General features: G+C 41.9%; 1 protein-coding gene across 5 annotated transcripts in view; it reads left to right on the top strand.

Annotated features, from left to right (window-relative positions):
• Positions 1-14,811, top strand: part of TSHZ2 (teashirt zinc finger homeobox 2) — a 335,932-nt gene that overhangs the window by 207,201 nt on the left and 113,920 nt on the right. The window lies entirely within an intron of this gene.

The raw sequence follows: 14,811 nt of genomic DNA, 5'->3' as shown, positions 1-14,811 counted from the left end.
TTGCAATCTGGAAATATAACAATTTTGACCTCAAGGTTTGATCTGCAGTTCAGCTTGCTTATCTGCAAATGAATTGCCAGCGCATTTTGGCAGATAGACCTACCTAGACCATCCATGGACTGGGCTTCGCTTCTCCCAATTTTTCCCTCTTCTATGTGACTTCTAAGATCGACACTCTGCATGTAGAGAGACGGCATGTTGGAGAGAAACATTTTTTGACCTTTTCCCATCTCTGGCCAGTGTTGCAAAGATGGAGTGATGTAGAACAAAGCTTTTTCTGACAGAGTAATAATCAGAGAGAATATTTCTGCCCGTCGCTCATTACTGGGTCTCTCCCAAAGGCCAGCGCGTCCTATGTTTGTCTTCATACCATCCTGAGAACCTAAATCACCATAGTAAGCAGAGATGGAAAGAGGCGGAAAGGTTAAAAATTCTTCCCCTAATCTCTTGCATTTCCCCTTTAAACGTGTTTGATGGCGATATTGTTTCTTAAAAACAATATGACCTCATTTGTAAAGCAAAGCTCACACTAAACTAGTCAGCTGTTAAATATGCCCAGCACTGTGCATTAAGGAGGAAGCTTAAACCAGAATTTCAATTATTTTCTGGACACATTTAAAATTATAATACTTTACCAAGCTGGTGTTATAGTTCATCCAAATTACTCACAAAGTATCATATCAATCTCTCACAACTGCTTATTGCTTACAGATCTGAGAAGTTAGTTGAAGAAAGACCCTGGCCGGCGTAATGACCTTCATGCTGGCTTCGTGGTTTGATAGCTAGATGCTTATAACTGCGGAAACCTAATGGTCAAAAGTCAGCGTTTGCAGGCTGTAATGTTTAGTAGGAAATGAGAGAGGCTTCATTTGGGCTGCCATTTCTACGTTATGCTCCTGAGCAAGAGAGAAGGAGTGACGGAGAGAACCAGCTAAAATAGATAAGAATGAAATTAAATAAAGGAAGGGGTGGGGGAGGTTCAGCGATTCAGGTAGGAATTGAGAGGCCAGTGCTGCAAGCCCACCTATCCACGTTCCCAAAGTCGCCACTCTTGTGAATGGAAGGGCTTCCATTCACAGAAGTGCAACTGCACCTACAGAAGGGATGTTTCCATGAGCACAACCAATGTGCTTTTCCACCAGCACAATTCTCCTTCTGAAAATGGATGCTGTTTCCATTCACAGAGCAAGGTGCTGGATACTACCTGTTGACTTTTTCTTCCCCCCCCCCCGACCCAAGAGGTTTTCAATCAAGGCTGGATCTAGACACGTCAAAGAAAACGCATTGTAAACTTTGTGTGAGAAATCACGTTGGCAAACATGGAACTCCACAGCGCCATCTGGTGTCACGGTGTTATAATGCACATAAAATGCCTTTTCTTTATCAATCTAGTTGAGTCCCAATATAAATATGGTGGGATTGGCCCATTCAAGTATGCCATTTGCCAGCCCACTGAGTCCTTCTGTAAGAAAAAGTGTGCTGACCATACTTTAAGTGTGCGCGTGAACACACACACACCAAGAATCATGGGAACTGTAGTTCATTGGGGTGCCAGGAACTGTAGCTCTGTGAGGGGGTAATGTACAGTCCCTGTGATTCTTGGGGTGGGGGAGAGAGAGAAATGTGCTTTAAATATATAGGATGATTATGATGATAGTGCCTTACAAGGGGACCACATGAAGGAGTCAATATGGAGGAGAGACGTTGGTCACATTATTAAATTTGTTGCTGAATCCAGGTGGCTTAAATTAGTATGGTGACAGGAAGCCTAATGTTCTAAGAGCGGCAAAAGAGATTTGAAAGTACCATTACTAGTGTTTTTTTAATGCGCATATATTTTTCTACCCAAGAGTAAGTCCTGGTGGTGGTAAACTCAGGTTTGCAAATGCTAGGTGCTTACTAGGGAAAACCTCGTCAATTCTCTCCCCAGAACCCCTGGGTTTTTTTAATGTTTGCAAATTCTATATGTGCCTTTTTAGAAATGGAGAGGCAAGGCAGAACGATAGCCTAGTGTTCTGTTTGCTGGCGTGGAAGGAAGGCTTGAAAGCTCTGTTCACATAATAGTGTAGAACCCATAGTAACCATGGTAGAATTTCACATCTGCCGCTATTAGCTATTGAGAGATCCTGAAATAGCTGCTAATCCGCAGTAATAGTATTTATATAAGGCATTTCAAGTGTCTGTGAATCTTTCCCAGTTCCATGAGGCAGGGCAAGCCCAGTGTTGTTATTCCCATATTTCAGATGGGATGGGTGAGGCCTTTCTTAAAGCCACCTGGTGTGGTTGTGGCTCAGGTGAGATTTGAACCAGGATCTTCCATCTTAACGGTTAGAAGTGCATTGCACTGCACCAGATCTCTGCCCATTTAAGTAGCTCGTTTTTTAAATAAATAAATAAATAAATAAATGTTATTCTTATGGTTATGAATGACGACAATAAAGTTAAAAGCTATTACGAAAGTAGCAGTAACCCGGAGAAGTCATCTGATACAGGCCATATGCAAGTGTTTTAATATAATTGCACCAAAGGTCAACAGTGCTTATTTTTCTAAGGTGAATAATGCAGTGTTGGGTAGGGATCTAATTTTAGAATAGGAAATGTTGTGCCGTATGCAGAATTCTTGACTCTGATAAAGAGTCTTATGGAGAAAATGCTGATCTTACGCTGTGCTCCTGGATATATTTTCTTTTTCGAAGTATCACGTTCCCCCCTCTCTCCTCTCTGCAAATAATCTAAAACCAGGTGAACGTGAGATGAAGCGAGCTTCCTTCAGCTCTTTTACATATATGTGAGGAAGCGTGTAGACCGAGGCTCTATTTCAAAGTTGCCTCTCTCTGCAAGATCAAAACACTTTAGTGTCCATAATCGTCATTCTCAGCCTTTTTACTGTTTAACATATAAACACATTTCATCGCAAATGTGCTATAGCTTTCTGGCCGTACAATAGCAAACAAATTCTTCAGAAGCCTCTTTAATTATTCATTCGTCTCTACTTTTCCCCCACCCTCACTTCTTCATGCTACTTTTCATAAATGTTAATCTTTATTATTGCCTTAGCAGGAGACAAAATAATAATAATAATAATAATAATAACGATAAAACGAATACCTGTTTTTCAATGACCTATCAGCCTGACGCGGATAAGCGTTGGTAGCTATTTGTTTCTCCAGCTGCAGTTTTTATACAGTTTCTATCAAACTGAAAGCTATTTTTTTTCAGTAGCTGCTTATTTTAAATGTACAAAACCCTTGTGTGTAATTCCATTAGCTGCCCTACAGCATTGCAATCTACAGTTTCCCCGAGGCTGTTGTGAAATATTGATGAAATCCTTGCTTTTGTGGCTTCCTCTGATACACTAAACAGTTGTCTGATGTTAGTTGAACTTGAATGGATCTGTTCAGAGCTATATCAGCAGCGACTTCAAAGGCTGTAAGGCTGTTACAATTTTTTTTTTTAACAAACTGACGTTTCAAAGCCTTACCATGTGGTATTATATATATATATATATATATATACACACACACACACACACACACACACACACACACACACACAAGTTCATATCAAATAAACCATATAATGACAGGCGTCATTATTACGCATGCATCCTCCCTGTATTGACACCCACAGATATAGGTATACTTTTAAAAAACTATTTATATTTATATCTTCCCCGCTCCCACACACAAAAAAGAATGGCCCAGAATTTAAAAAGAGGGGAAATGTTAAATAGGGCTGTCTCAAGACATTTTGCTTCTTGAGGGGGGAGCAGTAAATCAGGGGTCAGCAAACTTTTTCAGCAGGGGGCCGGTCCACTGTCCCTCAGACCTTGTGGGGGGCCGGACTATATTTTGAAAAAAGAAGAAGAACGAATTCCTATGCCCCACAAATAACCCAGAGATCCATTTTAAATAAAAGGACACATTCTACTCATGTAAAAACACGCTGATTCCCAGACCATCCGTGGGCCGGATTTAGAAGGCGATTGGGCTGGATCCGGCCCCTGGGCCTTAGTTTGCCTACCCATGCAATAAATGACCCCTAAACACACACAGAGAGAGGCCCTAAGTCAAGGTGGACATCACTGTTTGGTAGCAGCTGGGACAGAAAATCTCTCTCTCTGATTGGTTAGGTGGAGGGCAGAAAGATCACTGCATGGGCCACAGGAGGCCATTGCTCACTGACAGCAAAACTGGCTCAGGATCCTGGGACAATTCAGACCCTTCCGACCCTCAGAACACCCCATTTCGGGTTGTTCCCACTAGTGACCCTCCCACTAGATGCCTGGGTAGAAAGGATGCTTCCATTCTTTCCAGCCCAATTGCTCTAACAATTTGCTGCATATTCGTGAAACCTTAAGACTAGCTAGCTGAAGAGGCTACCTGGCTTATGGTTGTTGTTTTATCACTTATTAAATTTACATACCTCGTTCAAAGAAAACAGGGCAGTTTAAAAAAACACAAAACGCATACACACCATAGCTGTCAAGCGTCCCTTATTTGGTGGGACAGTCCCTTATCTCAGCGCCATGTCCCGCTGCTGTCCTTTATTGATGATGTCCCTTAAATAAGCTACTGAAGGTAATGGGGCCCTTTCTATGTCCAGCTGTCCTTTGTCAACAACAAATTGTTGCTGGGGTTTTTTTGTGTTGAATATATGCTATATGGTAATTTATGGACCTAATAGGTATCTAAAGCCATTTGCATGCAACAAAATATGTATTTTATCAAAGTAATTGATGATCCCTTATTTTGGCTGCTGATCCCTTATTTTTGAGGCTGCTGGTCCCTTATTTTCAAATCTGTAAGTTGACAGCTATGATACACACACACACACACACACCATAACTGCCCCCCACCCAACAGCCACACACCCACATTTAAAAGCCCATAGATGGTTTCACAGCCAAAGGCCTGGCTTGAAGACGAATGTTTTCACCTGGCACCTAAAAATATGTAATGAGACTCCCTGGGGAGTGCATTTCACAAAGCACTGCAGAAAAGGTGTGTGGCTTTGAATAAGCCCCTCTGCCCTGCTCCCTGTCATTAGTTCAGAAAATTGTGAATGAAGGAGGAAAATGAAGTTGCTATTCTTGCTTGCTTGCTTTTTGTGGAGGTTTTTTGTTTTTTTTTTTTAATTTCTAAAATTAAATGTTTGGGCTCTGTGCCTGTCTGGATGTCACTAACAGATTCCTCGTCCTTTCCAAAACTTGGAAGAGATTCTCCTTAATCTCAGATGTAAGAGGCTGATTATGTTTACTCTGGTATGATATATTCTGCACATGAGCAGAAATTACCACTTCACATTTTTAGGATCGAGCTCTGCATTGCCAATATGTTCTGCTGTGCTGTGGTGTGCCCTGGATCAAATGAAAAGGGGGAAAAGTCTTATTGGTTGGAATACATTGTTCTTTTAGTTTAGAGTGGGGGAGGGGGTTTTTGGGCAATGAAAAGTTAAACTGGTTTTTCTGTGTGTAAGAGAACTGCATGCAACTGGAAGCAAGTGCTTCTCACGTTTTGAAAGTTGTTGTTGTGTGTGTGTTTATTTTTTGACAGTGCATTTGTAGGTGTCACCAACACATGGATACTAAAACGTATGTCATGTGGTTTGCCTTAATTTCTAAATAAGAGGTATGGAGTCATTCTCAGCTGAAAATCCTACTTGGACTCTCTCACTTGGAAACTGTTCCCCAGTCTGCAGATATGCAGAAAATAATTGCTGCTTCTTGTTTTTTAATGAGTAGACAGTGACACTCTGCACATGAGCAGTGGCACACTTTTCATAATAAGTACAAGCCTTAGATTGTGATGAAAACAGCAAGGTTAAAAATTGCGGCCCTACCCGGTCAAAATGTTATCAGCTGCCACTGATGGTAACTATTCTTATTCCATTCTAAATCTATTGTTCTAATGTAAATTGATATCGATAGCATATCGATAGCATATCGATTGCTATATACGCTTTGCGACTGAAGCAGTTATGATTTGTTACGGCGTTGGCTTTTCTGAAAGTATCTCCTCCTGAAGCTTGCTCGTGCAAGCAATTTCACTTAAAGAAAGAAAAAAACCACCCAAAATTACTCTTGGATTTATATGCCTTAAAAAAATAAATAAAGAGGATAGCTGGTCTGTTGCATGCGGAAAGAGCCCCAAATAAATACAGGTGTAGATATTACTCATGCGAAGATCTGAGTGATCTGTGGTTTACAAAATTGTGGCTCAGCTCAAGAACAGAATTGCCAAAATTCCCATTGACAAACCCTACTGTTGCTCAAGTCTTTGAGGAAGGGCTCTAGCCCAGTAGCAGAACATCTGCCTTGGATGCAGAAGGCCCCCATTTCAATCTTCAGGTAGGACTGGGAGATATTTTTTTCAAAGTCCTGGAGAGCCGTCGTTGCAGAGGATATTGAACTAGATGGACCAATGGTCTGGTTCAGTATGAGCCGGCTTTCTGCTTTCCCGTGTTGCAGCTTTGACTCTGGCAGGCAGCTGTCGTGCTTTTCTGTGGACATAATAATTAAGAATAGCCTCCCGGTTGTGGCTCTCTCTCTCTCCTTCTGCCTGGAGGCTCCCCCTTGTGGATAATAAGTTGTCTGTGGAGCATGAACAGACTCAAGAATGTTTTGCATGCCACAACCCGGGGAGCAGGAAGGTGTGAGTTGCCACAACAGGAAGGAAAAAAGGCAGAGGCAGCAGTCAAGGTCACTACATACCCTTACCTCTTCGTGCAACCAGGTTCAAAACAGACTAGAGTATAACTGTGGCGCTTGCACATCAATAGCCGTTCTTAGGATTTATTGATATTGTAGCATCAGTGTACTGGGCACTTCATGAACAACAACAGCAGCAGCAGCAGCAAAAAAAAAATCCCTGCCCCTGAAGAGCTTACAGTTTAAACACTGACCGTGGAGGAAGACAATAAAGGGAAGGACAAGTTAACGAGGGTTGGAAATGCAGAAATGCAGCTGCATACATGCCTACTCAGAAGTAAGTCCCATTGAATTCAGTGGAGCTTACTTTGCCAGTAAGTGTGTGTGAGAGAGAGTTAGTTCTGGAAATGAATAGCTTAGGAGTGTGTACAAACATACCTGGACATGGGAATGGATAGGAGTTGGTTTGTTTAAGGGGCTTCCGTTTTCACCCAGTTATAATAACTTTAATCAGTTGATCAAGTAAGTCTTAATACATTAAATTGGATGCATTGCTTTTGCTTGAGGCTCAGTGATGTCTTCCATCAGCTTTGGCTGGTCACCCAGCTGTGGCCACATCTGGACAGGGATAGCCTAATTTCTGATGTCTATGCTCTGGTAACCTCTCTAGCTTAGATTACTGCAGCACATTGTACAGGGGGCTGCCCCTGAAGACAGTTCAGAAGCTTCAGCTGATGCAGAATTCAGTGGCCAGGATAGTCATCGGGGCAAGACGGTTCCAGCATCTAACACCAATCCTGGCTCGATTGCACTGACTGCTAATGAGTTTCTGGGCCTAATTCAAAGTGCTGGTTTTGACCTATAAAGCCTTAAATGGCATAGGACCACAATACTTGATAGCCATGTTCAAATATATAAAAGGATGTCACATAGAGGAGGGAGAAAGGTTGTTTTCTGCTGCTCCAGAGAAGCGGGCACGGAGCAATGGATCCAAACTACAAGAAAGAAGATTCCACCTAAACATTAGGAAGAACTTCCTGACAGTAAGAGCTGTTCGACAGTGGAATTTGCTGCCAAGGAGTGTGGTGGAGTCTCCTTCTTTGGAGGTCTTTAAGCAGAGGCTTGACAACCATATGTCAGGAGTGCTCTGATGGTGTTTCCTGCTTGGCAGGGGGTTGGACTCGATGGCCCTTGTGGTCTCTTCCAACTCTATGATTCTATGATTCTACTTCAAGGACCACCTCTCCCCATCTGAACTGACCCAGATCCTGCAATCATCATCTGAGACCCTTTCTCATGTGCCTCCTCCACAAGAGCTCTGGAGGGTGGCAATACAGGAATGGGCCTTTTCTGTGGTGGCTCCCTGCTTGTGGAATGCTCTCCCTAGGGAGGCTTGCCTGGCACCTTCATTACCTATCTTTAGCCAAACGTTCCTCTTCTCAGAGGCCTTTGGCTAATTATGCAATCTATGGCCATTGAAACTGTGAATGGGGAGAGTTGTTGTTTTCGTTTGTTACTACGATGCGTGCAGTATTTGTGTGTGTTTTTACACTGTAAACCGCCCTGTGATCCTAGGCTGAAGTACGGTGTTTAAAATGATAAAATAATCAATAATGATCAAACAGTTTGAAAGAAAAGTAATATTCATGGAGTTCTTTAATTTAAAAAAATCAGTGTTAGAGAACAAACTATCTATCTATCATCTATCTATCATCTATGGTAAAATACAATAAGAATCAAACTAGTCTACAGAAAAAGAATATTTTTTAAAAACACAAAAATAAAAAGCAAGAGAAGAGAGAGAAATACTTGTAAGGCCCTTTACCATATTTATATCCTATATATCCTGTCATCCACATACAGAAATGTAGACTCTTGCATCTCCCACCTGGGAACCCTATGTCTTTTCAGATCTTGTTGGATTCCATCAATCCCAGTCATCATGGCCAATGGCCAGAGACTATGAGCAACATCTGGAGAGCCCCAGGTCCCCAACCACTGTTTTAGATGGTGTGTGTGTGAGTCTTATCAGGAACCAGTTTAGAGGAGGCTTTCCATTCTGTGTCAGAGGGAAAGCGATGCCTCTTTCAAAATGGTGCCTGCAGGTAGCAATTTTTATAAGTACCTATATTTAAAAATACTTAGCATCCTTTTTTTTAAAACAACAACAACAATCCTAAAACATGCTGTCTGATTAATCAGTGTGTTAAAAAGCTTTTTAATTAATTGAAATGAGATTGCAGTCCTCCTTTCCCCAACTTCACGGGGTGAGCCCAGCTTTATAATGCAAATGGCAGGCGTACTTAATGGGCCACAGGAGCTCTGATAAGTATCTTGACTTTAGCAACTGTTAACAAGTGTGTCTGTCTTGCCTCACCAACCAAAAAATGACAGAAAGTAGCAGTCATCTATAAAATAGACACAAGCACAGTTCTATATAACCACTTACCTGGGGGTAAGCCTTATTGAACATAATGGGACTTAAAATAGACACGTCTGCGATTGCAGCGTAAGAGCCAAATCTTTAAAACATCCGCTGTAAGAAATCTGTTTTCAAAGCCAACCTAAACACAGGCAATAAAAGGAGCCAGAAATGCCTTCGCAATGAAGTCATTCCACATTTTGACCACCACAGCCAGAACAATTGTACCTATCTGCTACACCTCCATTGTCGAAAGGGCAGATAGAATGGCTCCTATGCATTTTATTTCCTTCAGCCACTATTCATCTAGTAAGTGTACTGCAACTTTATCCTTACAACAACCCTGTGAGGTAGATTAGGCTGCTAGACAGTGACTTGGCCCAAGGACACCCAGTGTGCTTCATGGCGCAATATGGTTTTGGTTTCCTTGAGTTCAGGGGCACTTTCACACCATATGTTTAAAGGACTATGATACCTCCTGAAACCGTCATGGCTTCCCCCAAAGAATTCTGGGAGCTGTAGTTTACTAAGGGGGCCGAGAGCTGTTAGGAGATGCATAAAAGAACTACAGTTCCCAGAGTTCTCCCATGAAGAGGGATTGGTTGTTAAACCACTCCCAGAATTCTTTGGGGAAAGCCATGACTGCTTAATGTGGCATGCATGGTGTGAATGTGGCCTTAGTCTGACACTCTAATCACTACACCATACAAGAAAAACAATGTTATTTTCCAAGTCGGGTTATATGGAAGGAGGCGACTGCTGAAATACTCTGGCTCCCGACCATTTTTAGAGCTTCCTAAGGGTGAATTTCACACCTTATTTTTTTGTTATTCATTGGCAACATTTCTGGACCATTTTTTCAACACAGATATTCATGAAGCAGTTTACATGCCACAAAACAATTTCTAACTGTGGTTACACCGCAGCCTCATGAGCGCCAATGCTGTGTTCATGAGAACACATGAAGAGTCCTGCCAGATCAGACTAGGGGCCTCTCTAGTCCGGTATATTGTTTCCCATCGTGCCCAAACAGAGCCTCCTGGGAAAGTCTACAATTGGCATGAGCACAAAGGCCCTCTCTTGCTGTTCTTCCTAGTGACTGGTACTCAGGGAGGTAGTATATAGCCTAAACTAGGGACCATGGATCATCTTAAATTGGCCTGATCCCTCTTTATGGCTGTCTGAACTGGTGGCCATCATCACGTCTTGTGGAAGTGAATTCCACACTCTAACAGTGCTGGTAGCAGCCAGCACAGTAAAGCACCATTGCTTATCTGGCTTCCTAAAGCAGAGATTACTGGGAACTGGGAGCAGGAGGGGCAAGGGGGCTGAGGTTGTGGGGCAGGGGCTCATGCTGCCCTGCCACCTCACCTGTCCCCCACTCTGTTGCCAGCAGTGAACTTGGGAAGCCATGTAAGCAATGCCCGCCCCCCCAAAAAAGGAACCTCTGATCCATGACTGCTACTGAACTGCATGAAAAAGTCCTTCCATTGATATGTCCTTAATTTCCCAACATTGAGCATCATTGAATGACCATAGTGCACAGTGTAATGAGACAGGGAGGGAAAAACTTCCCTCTATACATGGGAAAATTTAGACACCTCTGCAATGCCCCCACCCTACCCCAAATCCCATTTTACCCACACTGCATTGGAATAGAAGTGGGGATGTTTTGCTGCTGAATGGTTTCTTACTCCCAGGTTAATGTGAACAGGATTGCAGCCACGGAAGAGTTAAAATTGGGCTTTCCACCAGAGGTAGTTTATCTTTACTCCTCCTCTTCCAAAAAAGCAAAAAAGCAAATGAACATGATGGATCTGCAACCATGAACTACAACAATGAACCAGGTTGGGATTTGCGTTTGGATAGCTAATGTAGTTAGACGTTTTCAAGAGAAGTGGTCATTATCCATTATCTGCATGAAATATTTTAAAGAAAGAAAACAGTCTCGTGCCAAAAAGAGGGAGAGAAAAAAAACAACAACAAAAAGATATTCCTTCCAGAAGCAAAGGAAACAAGATCACCTCCAAGCGCTGTGAGATTGCTTTCGTTGCAATGTTATTTTAAGAGGAATTGGGATATATGAATGAAAAAATGCAGATGGCATATGGGCTTTGTATGGATTAGTGGCGTTATTTTGGAGGACAATGATTCACTGTCCCATTTCTTGGCCAAAACGAAATTTTCCAGACTTGGAAAGAGCCATGTATGCATATATTTTAAGAAATCTTGCTATATGTGGAAAAAGAGAGTCTATATGACTGAAAATAGCAGTTGCCAGTGTTTTCTTTTTCTTTTTAACCCAACAGAAAAAAGTGTATATTTCAAAAACAAAGAAGAAAAATTAGGCCCTGCTCATTAAAATGCAGAAATGAAACGTTATATGCTCAAACTGTAAACTAATTCAGCTGAAGTACTATGATTTAAACTGATTAACTGCTTGATCCTACGAGCTGTTTAGTCGGGACCAGTGGCGCAGATGTGGTACAAAGACCCGAGGGTGAAAGAACAGCATGAACTGTGGGACACGGAACACATTGCATGGCTCCAGGAAGGGAGGTACTGTAGCACCAGGAAGAGTAGCACCATCACAGTAGCCCAGCCCAGATGCAATCCAAGCACATGAGACCTGGCCATGGCCACGCATGCATTCATTGCAGCTAAGCTGGATTACTGTAGCACATTCCACACCAGGCTGCCCTAGAAGACTGTTCGTAAATTTCAAGGAATGTGGAATCTTGCTGTTAAAACCTTGGTGTCAAATGATCCCTTGCGATATTAGCTACATTAGGGTTGCTGGTCTCCATGAAAGCCAAACAGCTGGCCATTACTTTCAAAGCCCTAAATGGCAGGAGGCCAAATTACCTAAATGAATGCATGGGTCTGGCAGCACTCTAAGATGAAACCTTCCTGTGTGTGCCATCACCTTCCGAGCCACAGCTGGGAGTAATGCGTAAGAAGGACTTTTTTGTACTGGTGCTTGATGTCTGAAACTCCCTGCCACTGGAGGGTATACTGTCTCCTTCCTTGCTAGTGTCCCACCATCATTTGAGAACTTTTGATGTCCATGCTGCTTAGATTTCTTCAAACTTTTAATCCAGCCTAGAACTCTTAGGTTTTTTTTTATTTTTTGTAAAGAGTATCTTGCTATCTCCCCGCCCAGGCTGCCCTTATTTCGTTAGGGGTTTGTCAGTTTATTGGTGGTTTGTAATTTGCATCTTGCATCTTCCCCACTGGGCACAGTGCCTTTTAGCCCATCCAGAGGAACGAAACACATCTGGAATCTTATTTCTACACCCAGATTGCCCCTGCCTGATCAAGACATTTTGGGGCAATAAACTGATTGCGTATAATGGCCTTAATTTGTTACTTAGGGTTGCCACCATGTGGCTGACATATGTAGATTTTTAAAATAATAATAAAAAATAAATAAAAAAATATGTATGTTGCTCTACCAGAATCTCTCCTGCTAATCAAGCGTTTTGATGAATTAATCTCCTGCGTTTCAATTTATATGAAGATTTACATATGGTGAAACCTTCTTATGGAAATCGCAGGGAGGATGCGACGCGCATTCATTAAGGCACCCTGAGTATCTGCATTTTAAAGGGCTTTGGCTGTCTTAAAGAAAATGCCCAAAACAAATGATTGGTTTAGGAAAACGTGAGTGCTTTTAAATACATGTTATTAAATAGCACACTTCTCTTTTTGCCTTTTCTCTTTCTTTCTTTTCCCTTCCTTTTTTGTTGCTGTTGCTGTTTAAAGGTTATTGGCATTTTTAAGCATTATTCAAATGGGCTTCACCATCTGATGGTTGAACTTTGATGGTGCTTTCCAATCCGCTGCTTTCCCAATTTCGATGCCAACAAACAAGCAGTCTCAAAAGAGGGAAGGACCTCTCAGCACGAGTTCTTCTTCTGTAAAGGTTATAGTAAACATGTCAAAGCCTAATTAAGTAGAAAATGTTGTCTGTGTCGTGGGGGAGGGGTTGTAACTTACTTCTATCAGTCAGACCGTCTAAGAGGATATGCAATACCATGACGGGAAGAGAACAGCAAATTGAAGGGAGAAATGGCTTTTATTTCCCCCATAAAAGTAAAATCAGTATGGCCTCAAAGATAGATTTCAGGGTGCAATTCCAAAATCCAGAAGACAGGGCCACTGGAAGAGTTGAAACTCCTGCCAACGTGATGCCACCATCTTGCCTGGTTCTGAACCACATGCCCCTGATGGCTAAGAGGTTAGGGGGGTTGCTATGGGTGCAGTTCTGAAACTTGCTACCTGCAAGGACCACATGGAGTGTGATTTCCATAAGCAACCTTATCATGGTAGTAGCCACAGCTTCAGCCTCATTCAGGCAAGAGTAGTCAAGATGGCACCCTCCATAGATCGTATACGGCAACTTCCACAAGTCCCTTTACCGCTGAATATGGCCGTTGTCACCCACAACAGCTGGAATAGTTACCCCTGAACTAAAGTATCATTTAAGTTGGGCCTGCTGTAACAAAGGTGGGGAAGGAATTCTGCCTAAAACTAAGACTGTTCTAAACAGGGGTTGGAAGAAGCTGGAACAGGATCTAGTGATAGATCTCGGGGTCATTTTCAGTAGATCTGAAAACTGTCTTAACAATGGTAACAACACAACGATCTCCCCCAAAATTAGACTGTTGAAGAAAGCTTGGGGTCATCAGGAACAGATTTTTGGGTCAAAGGACTGTGAGCTTGGTGTGGTTCTGGTGCTCAAAACTAATCTATGTGTTCATGCAGCAGCTGCTCAGAGCTATTATGTTATTTAACTCTTACTGTATGTCTTTCACACCTGGCTCCAGTTCTAAGTTCTAAATACAAAAAAAAGTAGATCCCACAAGCCTGACATCTGCCCTCCCCCGCCTTAGAACACCACTGCGAGATAGGCTGTGTACACACTCCCATTGTGTACACAGCATCCAGTGTGCTCTCATTGTTGGTTTGGGTGGTAGTGTACACACAAATATTTGTTACAATCCATATCTATCCTGTTATGTCCTATGAAATACTGCATTTTGATGTGCTTTTCCCTAAAGCAGCTTCAATCCAAATTGAGAAAAGGAATGGCCTTGGAGCATTTTAAGCTAGTAAGAGTAGATAGATTTGTGTTTAAATTTGACTTAGCCATGACTTAACTTAGCTCCCATTGAAATAAATGGGAACTAAAGACAACTAACCTAGTCTAGTTCTAACATCATATAAGGTAGATCAGTATATGTCCATGTCTAATAGATGGCTGAGCTGTCCAAATTCGCTATGTGTCTCCAAAGCTTCTCCATCTCGATACAATACAAGCACTGTCATTTATTCAAATGCCATGTCAACTGGATGTACCCAAGGCCATTTGCGTAACCAAAATTATTCTCCATTCAGCAGGAGGTGTGGAGTTGTAAATTTTTATCTCTATGAATTGATCAGAAACTTTATGCTGTCTGCATAAAAATGTCAGAATCCCTTTATTTGGATTATGGGCTGTGATGTTAAAATAGATTATTGGTGGTACAAGGTTTTAAAAAAGAGAGAATAAGAAAATCTGTACACTGGCATAGAAAATATTATTCTAGTTTACCCATTTGGGTTTTCAACATATTTTAATAAGGAATAGATTATGCATGTCACATATATCTCTATGTTATGTACATTTAGTACTACAAATATAGGTAGACTTCCTCCTGAGTAAGGGGCCAGAATTACATTAGTTTCATTTTTTCTG

The sequence above is a fragment of the Podarcis bocagei genome, assembly GCF_964188305.1.
Source record: "Podarcis bocagei genome assembly, chromosome: 5".
NCBI lineage: Eukaryota > Metazoa > Chordata > Lepidosauria > Squamata > Lacertidae > Podarcis > Podarcis bocagei.
The sequence above is the reverse complement of the archived record's forward strand: the minus strand, read 5'-3'. Positions and strand labels throughout refer to the sequence as shown.